Source organism: Rattus norvegicus, chromosome 14, assembly GCF_036323735.1.
Source record: "Rattus norvegicus strain BN/NHsdMcwi chromosome 14, GRCr8, whole genome shotgun sequence".
NCBI lineage: Eukaryota > Metazoa > Chordata > Mammalia > Rodentia > Muridae > Rattus > Rattus norvegicus.
In genome coordinates this window covers 108,271,123-108,285,583 of record NC_086032.1, presented here as the reverse complement: position 1 = coordinate 108,285,583, position 14,461 = coordinate 108,271,123, and the positions used below count along the sequence as shown (strand labels likewise).

General features: G+C 42.0%; 1 long non-coding RNA gene across 2 annotated transcripts in view; it reads right to left on the bottom strand.

Moving 5' to 3' along the window:
- Positions 1-14,461, bottom strand: part of LOC134481882 (uncharacterized) — a 72,619-nt gene that overhangs the window by 14,400 nt on the left and 43,758 nt on the right. For both annotated transcript variants that reach the window (XR_010057767.1, XR_010057768.1), the window contains exons 2-3: positions 10,921-11,061; positions 5,427-7,150 (exon numbers count right to left, since the gene is read on the bottom strand). This is a non-coding gene — a long non-coding RNA (uncharacterized LOC134481882). The remainder of the gene's footprint in view (positions 1-5,426; positions 7,151-10,920; positions 11,062-14,461) is intronic.

Here is a 14,461-nt window from a genome sequence, read left to right as displayed (position 1 = left end):
CTATTCCACAAAATTGAAACAGATGGATCACTACCGAATACCTTCTACGAAGCCACAATTACTCCTATACCTAAACCACACAAAGACACAACAAAGAAAGAGAACTTCAGACCAATTTCCCTTATGAATATCGATGCAAAAATACTCAACAAAATTCTGGCAAACCGAATCCAAGAGCACATCAAAACAATCATCCACCATGACCAAGTAGGCTTCATCCCAGGCATGCAGGGATGGTTTAATATATGGAAAACCATCAACGTGATCCATTATATAAACAAACTGAAAGAACAAAACCACATGATCATACCTGAACATAGTAAAAGACATATACAGCAAACCAGTTGCTAACATTAAACTAAATGGAGAGAAACTTGAAGCAATCCCACTAAAATCAGGGACTAGACAAGGCTGCCCACTCTCTCCCTACTTATTCAATATAGTTCTTGAAGTTCTAGCCAGAGCAATCAGACAACAAAAGGAGGTCAAGGGGATACAGATCGGAAAAGAAGAAGTCAAAATATCACTATTTGCAGATGATATGATAGTATATTTAAGTGATCCCAAAAGTTCCACCAGAGAACTACTAAAGCTGATAAACAACTTCAGCAAAGTGGCTGGGTATAAAATTAACTCAAATAAATCAGTTGCCTTCCTCTATGCAAAAGAGAAACAAGCCGAGAAAGAAATTAGGGAAACGACACCCTTCATAATAGACCCAAATAATATAAAGTACCTCAGTGTGACTTTAACAAAGCAAGTAAAAGATCTGTACAATAAGAACTTCAAGACACTGAAGAAGGAAATTGAAGAAGACCTCAGAAGATGGAAAGATCTCCCATGCTCATGGATTGGCAGGATTAATATAGTAAAAATGGCCATTTTACCAAAAGCGATCTACAGATTCAATGCAATCCCCATCAAATACCAATCCAATTCTTCAAAGAGTTAGACAGAACAATTTGCAAATTCATCTGGAATAACAAAAAACCCAGGATAGCTAAAGCTATCCTCAACAATAAAAGGACTTCAGGGGGAATCACTATCCCTGAACTCAAGCAGTATTACAGAGCAATAGTGATAAAAACTGCATGGTATTGGTACAGAGACAGACAGATAGACCAATGGAATAGAATTGAAGACCCAGAAATGAACCCACACACCTATGGTCACTTGATTTTTGACAAAGGAGCCAAAACCATCCAATGGAAAAAAGATAGCATTTTCAGCAAATGGTGCTGGTTTAACTGGAGGTCAACATGTAGAAGAATGCAGATTGATCCATGCTTATCACCCTGTACAAAGCTTAAGTCCAAGTGGATCAAGGACCTCCACATCAAACCAGATACACTCAAACTAATAGAAGAAAAACTAGGGAAGCATCTGGAACACATGGGCACTGGAAAAAATTTCCTGAACAAAACACCAATGGCTTACACTCTAAGATCAAGAATCGACAAATGGGATCTCATAAAACTGCAAAGCTTCTGTAAGGCAAAGGACACTGTGGTTAGGACAAAACGGCAACCAACAGATTGGGAAAAGATCTTTACCAATCCTACAACAGATAGAGGCCTTATATCCAAAATATACAAAGAACTCAAGAAGTTAGACCGCAGGGAAACAAATAACCCTATTAAAAAATGGGGCTCATAGACAAGATGGATGAAGCAAAGAAGTGCAGACCAACAGGAGCCGGATGTAGATCGCTCCTGAGAGACACAGCCAGAATACAGCAAATACAGAGGCGAATGCCAGCAGCAAACCACTGAACTGAGAATAGGTCCCCCGTTGAAGGAATCAGAGAAAGAACTGGAAGAGCTTGAAGGGGCTCGAGACCCCAAAAGTACAACAATGTCAAGCAACCAGAGCTTCCAGGGACTAAGCCACTACCTAAAGACTATACATGGACTGACCCTGGACTCTGACCCCATAGGTAGCAATGAATATCCTAGTAAGAGCACCAGTGGAAGGGGAAGCCCTGGGTCCTGCTAAGACTTAACCCCCAGTGAACTAGACTATGGGGGGAGGGCGGCAATGGGGGGAGGGTTGGGAGGAGAACACCCATAAGGAAGGGGAGGGGGGAGGGGGATGTTTGCCCGGATATCGGGAAAGGGAATAACACTCGAAATGTATATAAGAAATACTCAAGTTAATAAAAAAAAAAATAAACAATAAAAAAAAAAAAAACAAGAGTCTGAGGGGACTTGAACGTATGGCTCATAGCCTTTCATTTCATTTGGTTGGGTATTACCAGTAACACACTGGCTTGTGATTCCTTCTGAAACTAGAGGTCTCTTTCAGTTCCAGGCCTCCAAGTATAGTACCTGGGCCAAATAGAAATTGGCAGCCTCCAGGACACCTTCTGAAGGCCTATAAATATTTTATGCCACATCTTCCTTAAGCCCATGGCATCCACAGGGATACTTCAGGTTCTTCTGGTCTTCTTGGGGTATCACAGAGAGCAGACTCTTAGAGGAAACCCTATACATCTATGGCTTTAACAGGGGAAATGACACTGTAATAGGCTGTTGCAACCTTTGCTTTTACCCTGAGATGAATCTGTTCTACTATACTGAAGTCAGATCAATGAATCCCAATGAATAATTAATTATATCTGTATCAAGACTCTTTAGTGGTGAGGTAAGGGAAGAAGGAAAAAGAGAAATGGGCCTCATCCAGGTGGTAATGTCTAAAGACAGAAGTAGTCAAACACTCAAACAGTAATGGTCCTAAATTATAGGGAGGAAAGGAAGGCATGTCTATGCTTAATAAGAAACCCCATTTCTTTTCTCTATGAAAGGGAATCACAAATTAGTTATCAGTGGAGGCAGGGGGTCACTATGTGACCATGGCCAGACCTCCCAACCTTACTGGCCTTCTGTCTAGCCTTACTTCAATGACAGCCTTAGGTAATGAGTCTGTGCTAGTCTGACCTGTATTGTTGGGCTCCATTTTACTAAGGTCACGGTGAGCATTCTGCCCTGGAAAGGAAGCTATCCTGAAAGAGATTGTCAGTCATGAAAGTATCAGGCTTGTTTGACTCTTTGGGCATCTTCAAAGGCCTTTCATTGCAGATAACACTTGCCACAGTTCCCTTCCATTCTATTTAGGAACCCTAAGTAGCTAAGGCTGCATTCTTTGTGAACTTTTATATAAGTTGGGTTCTCATTGTCAATATCTCTAGTAAAAATTGATTTAAGATCTTGAGTTAATCTGTGGGATACTTCAAGCACTGCAGACTATGCATTAAAGCAATTTCAACTCTTTTGTTGCTGACATGTTCATTTATTGATGTATTCTGCATTCTGAAGATGCTTCTAACTCAGGTCAGACAGGTCATAGCACTGAAGTACAGTCCATCTAAGTGGCACATATTCCTTGCACATACAGAGGCCAAGCTTCTGCCAGACAGAAAATAGCAATTTGAGGGCAATGTAGGTATCTGGGGAGATATTTTCTTTTTTACAGGCTAGTCTTTTCATCAAATAAATAATGCATTTCTTTTTTCCCCATAAGTTCTTTTTATAACATTAATTCCTCTTTCAACTGTAACCATTCTTTGCGTCTACATCATTCAGACTAATTAAGCTTTTTCTTCCTTTAAAATATTATGAAAACTACAACAGAATGCCTCCTGCATTTCTACTTGTTCAGAGTCTAAGGGGCACTCTTGGTTTTACTCAGATTAAATCTCTCTGCAATCTACGGATAAAAGGATGAATCATCTTCTCCGACAGGAAGCACTGAAATATTTATGACACGGGCAGATCAAAGATAAATGCACTTGGGGGCAATCATATACATGCAATTAGCAAAAGCCATCACCTAATGCGGTACAGGAAAGTCAGTTATTAATGATATAAGCTTAACTAAATAGATATCTTCCCAATGTGAAATTTTTCAGAATGTCTGTCATTAGCATTATCACCATGGTAGCTTTAGAAAACTGTCACTGGTTCATTCTGCCCATTTGAATATGATTCAAGGTACTGGCTTCCCTTTAGAGAAAATTATAGGAGTCAAAAGATGTGAGAGTCCTAAGAATTTCAGGAACCCAGTAGTCATGGTGGGCTGTCATCCCAGCTCAGCTGGGGAAGCTGAGGTAGGAGTATCTCAGGTTTAAGACCAGCATGGGTTACATGGTAAAGCCATGTCTACAAACAAAAACAAATTCTAGGAACTCTCTGAGAATTCCATCTTCCCCCCCACCCCCACCCCAAACTGCTAAGAATGGAATGACAGGGCCAGGTCACAGACCTCATCTGGCCCAAGACCTGTGCTCCATAAAGAGCTGGAGACCATTCTGTCTCCCTAGTTTTCTCCTGAGTACTTTCCCATGTTTCATTCAGACAGTGCTGGTGAACACCTACAGTTCCAGGGGTCACTGACTTCACTGCTAGAGACCCCTTCAGAAGCCGCTTTCTGAGAAAGGTTCATGTGTGCTTGATATTTCTAACTTTGCTCAAAGTGTCTATTAATTTTCTCTGTATCTTCTTTAATTTAAATAACTTACACTGGGCTTTTAGCTTTTACAAAAGTTTTTTCGTAATTTTTTAACTTTTAAATTATGTGTGTTGTATGTGTCTGAGAAAAGAATGTCCATTCCTGGAACTGGAGTGTGGGTGCTAGGAACTGAACTTGGGTTCTTTGCAGCTGCAGTATACACTCAACTGCTTAGCCATTTCTCTAGGTCTAAGATTTATTTTTGTTTAGTGTGCGTGCGTGCATGCGTGCGTGTGTGTGTGCGCGTGCGTGTGTGTGTGTGTATCTGTGTCTGTGTCTATGTGTCTGTGTCTATTTGTCTGTGTTTATGTGTGTGTCTATGTGTGTATACGTCTGTGTCTATGTACATGTGTCTGTATGTGTCTATCTATGTGCATGTGTCTGTGTCTATGTGTATATGTATATATATGCATCTGTATCTCTGTGTGTGTGTGTGTGTGTGTTTATGTGTGTCTGTGTGTGGGATTGTACCTGATTAAAGGTGCTCTAAGATACCAGGAGAAGTGAACCCTAGAGCTGAAGTTATAGGTGATTGTGAGCCACCCAACACGGGTGCTGAGAACTGAACTGAACTCTAGTCTTCTGTGAAAACAGTAAGCATTCTTAACTCCTAGGCCCATCTCTCTAGGCACAGACTTTTGGTTTTTACACATCCCATCTTAGGCTTTCTACCAAATAAATTAAAATGTCTAATTACCTGTCACCAGTGAATAAATCTGGCTACTCAGTTAATCTTGTTCTATTCTATGTGGGTGCATACTATCCATGTCAGTTTAGCTAAACTGAGACTACACTTCCCAGAATTCCTTTTCTTGCCCAATTGACTTACTGAGAAAAGAAATAATGCAGTCATACTATTTTATCCTTCCAAGATTTGTACAGACACATTTTTCTTTGTGTCTATTGCCATTCATACACACCATTGCTGATCTGGGCTCCACTGGAAAAGATGAGACAGCACGTCTAATTACCACTGGTCATTTTTCATTAGATCTTGTGATTCTGGAGCAAAGTATACTCCTCTGTGTGAGAGATAAACTGCCAGCACCTTCTGAAAGACAGCTGCATCACAGAAGTTAGATTGTAAGACTCTCAGAGAGAATCTTTCTTCAGGAGGGAGATCCTCGAGCCCAATGACCAGTCTGAGTCCAGGCTGTAATCTGTAAGAGGATTTTTATTGATCAGGATACACAGGTATCTGTGGGCGTCCCAGTCAATTCGGAAGACTGGTGCACCTAACAGAGCCAGGGTGGGCTTTTTATAGTATTTTGGGGAGCAGAAGCAGGCTTACAGAAGCAGATGTATAGTTACAGGGATGTGATTGGTGGAGTAAATGAAACATACGTGTATGTTATCTATTTTGGCTATAATCATAACAGTGAGTTAGCAAAAAGTACATGGTGGTCAGGGCTTCCGGGGGGTCAGGGACTTTTTTTTTTCTTGTCAGGTGGCCCATGGAGCAGTGCCCATAATTTAGTCTGGTTTCTGTATTTTGTTTTTTTTTTTTTCTGGTCTGTTTCGTCTAAATGATGGGTCAGCTTGTCCCACATATCTAAAAACTTACTTTTTACTTCTATAGTTGAGGGCCTTGGGCTTGTACAATTTCCTTTCTGGGAGGGGGTCTTTCATTCCCCCATTTTCTTTTTGTCCTTGAGTGGAATCTTCCACTCAACTTGGTTAAGGTACCTCTGTTTCTTGTTGTTTCACCATCTGATACTGTTGTCTCAGCACAAAAGTTTGAATGACTGAAAGTCTGTATCTCTTATTATTCCTGTCTGATCTGTATAGAAACAACATTCTTTTTTTAGTGTAGCACACAGACTCCTTCTTTAAGGAATATCAGATCTAATCTTCTCTTATTTTGAAGGACTACCTCTGAGAGGGAGGTTAGGTGTTCTTGGAGGTCAGCTAAAAAGTCTTTTTTTATTCTTTTTATATCTGAGTCAATGGCAGTTTTGAATTTTCTATAAGCCTTGCATTATAGGGCAACAGCAGATGTCCTTGTGTTGTCCTTGTAGCACCTAGATAGCCTTAAATAATTTTTAACTCTCTTTTGTGTCTTATTAAGTCTTTAGCATCAGGATTCTAATCTGGACACTATCTGAACCTATAAATCAAGGTCTTTTAGAACTTCTAAACTTATATAGGTTGTGATCCCTGAGGCACAGTCCCAAGAAGTGTTAGGAGTACTAACATATGTAATGTTACACCATTTGCAATAAAAATCAAGCCTATCTCTATATCTATTTTGAGGGAACCCAGGGCAAACAGGCAAACATGAAATTTTTGTTTCTAAAGCACACTCTTTAAGTAAGCATTATAGCAACCTCCCAGTCACGTCTCTGATGTATCCACTTATCTGATGTGTAAGTCTAGGGAGCTTTTTGAAGATCTGAGTGTCCCTCTAGGTCCCAGCTCTCAGCCCCAACAGCTAGTACGCTGCTGGTGAGGGCTGAGAATTGACGGCTGTCAGGGTGATCAGCAGCACCAGGTACGGTCCTTTCCAGCGAGGCTCGAGTGTCTGGGCTCAGTGTAGCTGCAGTCTCTAACCTGGAACTGATGACATGTCTCAGGGGTCTCCGGGGCATAGGCTGCTGTCGGCTGTGAGCAGATTTCTTTCTGTATCACCTGTAGGTCTTTTAGCCTGGCATATAAATCATTATTACTATGACATGTTGGTTTAGTAACATCATCTAATACAGTCAGGGGAGCTGAGGCCCCATATAAGATCTCAAAGGGGATAAGGCTGAATCTGGAAGGGATATTTTTTGCTCTGAAGAGAGCAAGAGGGAAGGAGTGTCACCCAGTCTGTGCCAGTCTCCACGGTCAATTTGGTCAGTGTCTCTTTTAAAATTTTATTTATTTATTCTACCTGTCCTGAACTTTGAGGTCTGTAAATACAATGTAATTTCTAATCGACCTCTAAATACTTGGCCACACCCTGGCTTACCTTGGCAACGAAAGTAGGGCCATTGTCTGACCAGATTACCTTGGGCATTTTAAATCGGGGGAAGATTTCTTCTAGTATCTTCTTGATGATTGTAGAGGCCGTCTCTCGTTTGGTGAGGAAAGCTTCTATCTATTCCTGAAAAGATATCTATAAACACTAGGAGACATTTATAACCATATTTTCCTGGTTTTATCTCTGTGAAGTCCACTTCTCAGTAGGATCCAGGCCGTTCCCCATGGAGCCTCCTACCAGAGTCAACTTTCCTGAAAACAGTTACCTTTTGGCATGGTATACATCAGTGCACTATCTGTTCCATGAGATACTTGAGACCTGTGACATAATATTTAGTTTTTGAAAACGTCTGGATGAGTTTGCTTACCCCTAAGTGAGTCCATTGATGTATTTGTTTTACCATGGCCTCTGCCTGTAAAAATTGTAGCAGGATCTTTCTCGTTGAGGTGTACCAGAGTCTCTTCCTCGATCTGGCTGGGTCATGTAGGGCCCTTAACAGAGCCAGAATCTCTTTTTTTTTTTTTCTTGCCCTCAGATGTCAGCAGGCCCCTCTGCTGATGGGCTGTAGCAAAGGCATACGTGCTGTCCACATAGATGTTAAGTCTCCTTCTCAGCCCAAGGGCTTTGGTGAGGGGAGCGAGCTCTACCCTCTGAGTAGAAGTGTCTTCTGGTAGGGCCTGAGCCCATATGATTCTGTTTTTATCTACCACTGTGGCACAGCCCATCTTTTTTTTTTTTCTAAGAAGCTGCTCCCATCTATGAACCAGATGGCATCTACCCCCTCTGTTGGCTGATCAGTCCGATCTTTATGCCACTCTTTAGTGAGCTCCTGTTGACAGTCATGAAGGGGGGTGTCTAGGTCAGGGTCCGGGAGCAGGGTTGCAGGGTTTAGACTCGTAGGGGCAGTCTGGAATCACAAGGAACAAGTGGGATACCCGGCCCACGCCAAGGTCCACCATTCTTCGGGTAGTCCATGAATATCATTTGTTGCCGGTAGTCCCCTGTACTCAAGGTCTTTTGCTGGACACTAGCCCATTTGGGCGTAGGAGCACAGAGTGTTAGGCCCCCGTATTCACAAAACAACTGGGCAGGCTTCCCTTCTATCTTAGCGCATAGCCAGCACTCTAGGACCAAGAGGCTTGCCTTCCGGGCTGCTGGAGAGGCCCCTCTTGTTCTTCCTGGGGCAGTCCCTGACCCAGTGTCCTTTTTCCTTGCGATAGGCACACTGATCTTTAGCTAGGAATTCTCTTCTGTTGCCAGGTACTGTCTTCCTAGGTTCTCTAACTACTGTGGCCAGTATATATTTTTCTCCTGTCTTTTATCTCTCTTTAGCTCTCTAGCTTTTTTTTTTTGTCTCTTTTCTTTTTTAGCTTCCTGTTCTTTTTACCTTTTTTTTCTTTTTCTTCTTCAGTCTCTCTCTTATCAACTTTATTTTCTCTGTAACTTACACTAACTCTCAGCAACTTAGCTTAACCCTTTAAATTTCTGTAACTTTTTCTCTTTATATCTTTTCTTTATCTTAGCCAGATTGGTGGGGCATTTTCCAGCCCCTCAGAGACCCACCCTTGGAGCCTGGCGGTAGACCTGGAGCACTCCCTACCTTCAGGGGTATTCAAGTCAACAGTCAGGAGTGAGGGTCTTCTATCCATGTCTGGAACATTCTTTCTGGCCTCTAGTAGGATTCTGTCTTTCCTCGGTGGTAAAGAAGACCTGTAACAGTTACTAACAAGCATCTCAAGTGGGATGGTGAGAAAACAAGAAGAGAATCTAGAGAATAGAGGTCCACTGAAGAGGACAAATAGCATTTAGTCACACAGCTAAGCCAGGAGGACTTTTGGGGACAAAAAGGCCGTTGTAAAAATGAAACAGAACGGCAAGCAGAGGGAGCTGATCTGTTACCGACCATCTCTCTGGACTTAAGAACTAATAACAAAAGGATGGAGAGATGGTTAGGACCTGGGTGTTAGATGCCAAGTGGCTGACAAAAGAATTGTACACCTATTCACCTGGGACTTTCAGGACCTCAGTAGCAGCCCTTTACCAAACTGTCTCAGTGGGCTAAAGGCCCATGGAAAAGAAAACATTAATCCTGACCTTGGCCACAGCCAAAGCCTGAATTCTAAATTTTGACTGGCAAAACAAAGTTCTTCACAGTTTGTTGCAGATTCTCTCCGAAACTATCTCAGGGGCTTCTCTGTCCCCCAACCTGGGGCATTTTGACCACAGGGGCAGGAACTGGCTGCTGTGGGGATAGGATCAAAGGCACTCTCCATGTCAATGATGACTAACAGGGAAGGTTACTTAATGTTGGAGATCAACTCCTCTCTTGGAATAGGGCCAGCAGATAAGGCAGGCTCCCTTAAAGAACTTCGCTAATGAACACTCTCCTTCTGTGAGCAAGTGTTGAAGGTCTGGTCACTGAAGGCAGCAACTGGAATTTTTTTTTTCAGGGCCAAAAGTCTCATAAAACAACCACTAACTCTATATCTATCTTTTTGTTGTCAAAGCGTCAACCCCAGCCGGCCTCATCACCTTGAAACTCCTCTTACGCTGACTTGGCCAGAGCTGCACCACTGCCCACGCGCAGCCTGTAGCTTGCTAGCAGGCCTGCATGCTTGTCACACTCAGCCCCTATATTTTTCTACTCTGTGTTGTCCCTTTAGGCTCTTGTTAATATCTTCTTTAGACAGGGTCACTCACTAACCTGGAGTTCTTCATACACAACTGTTAACAGCAGCTAGACTGGACAAGGGGAGCAAAGGGAGGGGCATCTCTCCTTGGGGAGGAGGCTCAAGAGAGAAAGATAAAACTCCCCGGCAGAAAACAATTTTTTTCAAGCAAATTATTTCCAAGTTAAGCACCAAGAGGACCAAGTAAAACTCCTTGACAAACAAAGCAAACAGTTTCATGATTTCAAACACAGTCATCAGTCCAAGATTTTAAACACAGTTGTCTATCCAAAGTCCAAAAACGAAACAAAAGTCAAAAAGACACTGGACAATACCACAGAAAACAACCCAGACAAACAAGACCAAGACAAAGAATCCTATAACCAATTTCCACAGGTGTTCAAAGAAAATTAGGACACAAAGAAGACAAACAATTCCAACAGTCAGACAGACAGACGCACCGCGCGGCTTCGGTGTCAAACTGAAACCAAAAATTTAGACAGAGGCGACGAGGGTCCGGATCCTTCAGTGGATCCCGCTCTCTCCTCTCTCCTCCAACCCAAAACCACGTATCCTTCCGATACAGGCTGAGCCCCGAAAAACCGGGCTCTAAACACCCTTGGAACGTCTTCCAGGGCTGCGGGGGAGAAGTCCGAGCTCGTCAGCTCCTTCTCTGGCCCGCCCAAATACAAACGGTCTAAACCCAAGCCAAGTAACTAAGCATTTACAGAACAAGTCACAAAGCAAGACAAGACAGGACAAGACAAATGCTGGCCAGCTTACCTCCCGGTGGGTGGTCGGTAGTCTCTAGGCAGAGGATCTCCGATCCCGGACGAGCCCCCATAATGTAAGACTCTCAGAGAGAATCTTTCTTCAGGAGGGAGATCCTCGAGCCCAATGACCAGTCCGAGTCCAGGCTGTAATCTGTAAGAGGATTTTTATTGATCAGGATACACAGGTATCTGTGGGCGTCCCAGTCAATTCGGAAGACTGGCGCACCTAACAGAGCCAGGGTGGGCTTTTTATAGTATTTTGGGGAGCAGAAGCAGGCTTACAGAAGCAGATGTATAGTTACAGGGATGTGATTGGTGGAGTAAATGAAACATACGTGTATGTTATCTATTTTGGCTATAATCATAACAGTGAGTTAGCAAAAAGTACATGGTGGTCAGGGCTTCCGGGGGGTCAGGGACTTTTTTTTTTTCTTGTCAGGTGGCCCATGGAGCAGTGCCCATAATTTAGTCTGGTTTCTGTATTTTGTTTTTTTTTTTTTTTTCTGGTCTGTTTCGTCTAAATGATGGGTCAGCTTGTCCCACATATCTAAAAACTTACTTTTTACTTCTATAGTTGAGGGCCTTGGGCTTGTACAATTTCCTTTCTGGGAGGGGGTCTTTCAAGATGTGTAGGATGCTGAGAATCTAGGATAGGTCCCACCCACCCTCATGCTCCCCCTCATCCTTATATGCTGCAATATAGCTGTGCTTCCTCAACCTTACATCCAGTTTTGCTCCATGACTACTTGACCCACTGATTTCAAGCTCTTTCACCAGAAGCAGAAGTAGCAGTAGTTGTCAGTCTATCACTGGATGTAGTGCAGAGAAGATCATCTTCTCTGGTAAAACCACGATGTACATATACACAGATCTCACTTAGACGACTGTATTTTGTAAAATTTAGTGAAGAGGATTTAAGCCACAACTACTTAGGTCAGGATTTCTTAACGTCACCTGGATGGAAGAATCCACAAATACATTTAACATATAGAGTTGAGTCAAAAGTCGAGGATGGGGACCAACAGTTCTAATGCTCAGAGAGCTTTCCACTTCATTTTAGATTTTCTGAATGATTAATGGAGCACTGGGTAGGGTAGCCAGAATATCACCCCTCTGCCAGCCCTCCAGAGCTTGGCAGTGCCAAGCACACTAAAGTACTGAGATCTGCCAGGTCAGCCTTTCACCACATGATAAGGCATATTGGCCTCCTTGTGAGAGGAAACAGTGATTCCACGAGGCAGTCAATTGAAGAGGACTAATTGGGTTCTTCTACATGTGTGGGCCTGTTGATCTTTTAGATGGTATGTTTTCAATTATGAGAATTACCTAGAAGCCACAAAAATACACTTCGGTTGTATGCATGCTTATAAAGAGAGCCAATGAGGTCTGGAACACACTTAAGAATGTTCTTTGTGTTGTTCCCAGGACTAAACTTTCTTACTTGTTTTGTTTTGAGAGTTTCTTTTGAATAAAAGCTAGGTATACAAGTCATGACTCGTAGGGATCTTAAATAACTGCAAACATGGACAAATAAGATCGCCTCCCAGGCATAGCTGCTGACAGAAGAGACTGCCAAGCTCGTCCAGTGAAAAGGAAAGAATATTTTCAGAAAACTGTTTTCTTTCCTCTGAAGTTTATTTTGCACTTGATCCAAGAATTAAGAATTATTGTTTTCCTAACTCTAAATATCAATCCTTGAAGGAATTTTGAATCACTATTGTTGCCTTAATAGTGCTTACAGACCTGGCTAAATTCTGCCAAGATCAGAGAAAATGATCAGTTGAGCCAGGCCTTAATGATCAGTTGCATTAAGAAATATCCATGAAGTCAAAGACTTTCATTGCTCAACTAAAGGGCATTAAGTCTTCCGATGTAATTTTCACATTAATTTTATTAGTGTGCATCATTGAGGCTTTGAACATCCCAAAGCTATGCTGGTTGAGGCACAGAGCCTCATGTATGCATGGACATTAGGGTGTTCACACTTACTCACAGACTTACTAACTGAGCCCAACAAAAACTAGAACATTTGTATATCACACTTTAAGGTGTGTTTTCCATGTCTTGAAGATATTGTGATTTGAATTACTATTCTAACTAACCCTGTTTTCCAAAAAAAAGTTTCATGAAGATCATGAAAGCCACCTACCACACTGCCCCTCAGTTCCTAGCCAGTCAGAGCCTGCAAACAAACAAAAGTAGTGATAGAGTTGACACATGGTGGCTACATCTCCCTACCCTGCCCTGCCATCATACACATCAGAACCTCTTCGTTCCCTCTACTCAGTGTCATGCTTACTACCCAGACCAAACCCAGGGTCACTACCTCAGTGACAGCCCAACTCTCCTGGTTTTCATTTGTAACCTGAGGGTCAGCTAACATACCATGACATCAACCATTTGGAACAAATAGGATAAGTGGGATTTAGTAGAGTCCATTTATAGCAAGCTATTTTGTTGCCTACTTCTCCAGGCTTTGAGGCAATCCATTCCACTCTTAGAAAATTCAATAACTTGTTATCATCTTCAAAACCAGATTTGTATTGACAGAGATAGAAGCTGACCTGAAGAACAGTAGGTCGATAAAGAGATCACATTCTTACCCACTAGGTAGTGTCTCCTCAAATCCCAGACTGCTTGATCTGACATAATTGAGTAATAAATGGAAGGAAGTTAGAGGAGCAAGAAGGAAACACTGGCAGCAAAATGAATTATACAGCTCTCAAAGGCATACACACTTGAAAAGGATTATAAGTCAGAGAAGGTAGATTTTTGTTTTATTTTAATTAGAAATACTAAGTAATATTCTTCTACCAAGACATATCAGCTAATTCAGGGAAACTTACAGGAATTAAGTACTTAATGAGTTAGTAGTTTTCCCACTTTAAAAGTATAACATTGTATTAAATTATCTATATGTGTTGTGATGTTCACTTTGTGGTTCCTCTATACGTGCATAGCATTGCATTCTAACAAGTCTTGTTTTGTCTGGATGTATCGGTTATTGAGATGTAGTATTAGAAAATATAATAAATGTTCAAACCATAAGTACATTTGATTGTGTGGTCATCAACGAGCCTTGGGGCTGTATGGCCTTGGGCTCCTTCGATGAGTGGGTAATGCCATCAAAGTTCTATCCCAGCTTTTCTTTCTCAAAGAATTAATTATGCTGCCAGGTGGTTGGCACAACATCAAGACATAGTCCTCAAAGTTAGAAAGCAGAGTACAAGGGATACGGGCAGAACCAATTCTCCTCTGTGACATTCAGTTGGTAAAATGCTTGACAGATGTGGCTAACTTCTATTTTCCTCATTTTTCTACTTATAAAATGGACATATATTACTTTGGTAGGTAATTATCCAAATTTTACTTTCAATATGCTCAACTTGAATAGCAGTAAGCAGGTGACCAGAGCATGAAGAGCCTAAGAGCAAGGGTTGTGAAGATGGCTATAAGTTGAGGCTCCAGGAGACCAGAGCATGGGGCAGCACACCAGTACATGGGTTCAGGGATTTTGTGTTCTCCTGAAGGAAGATAGCAAAACAGGACAA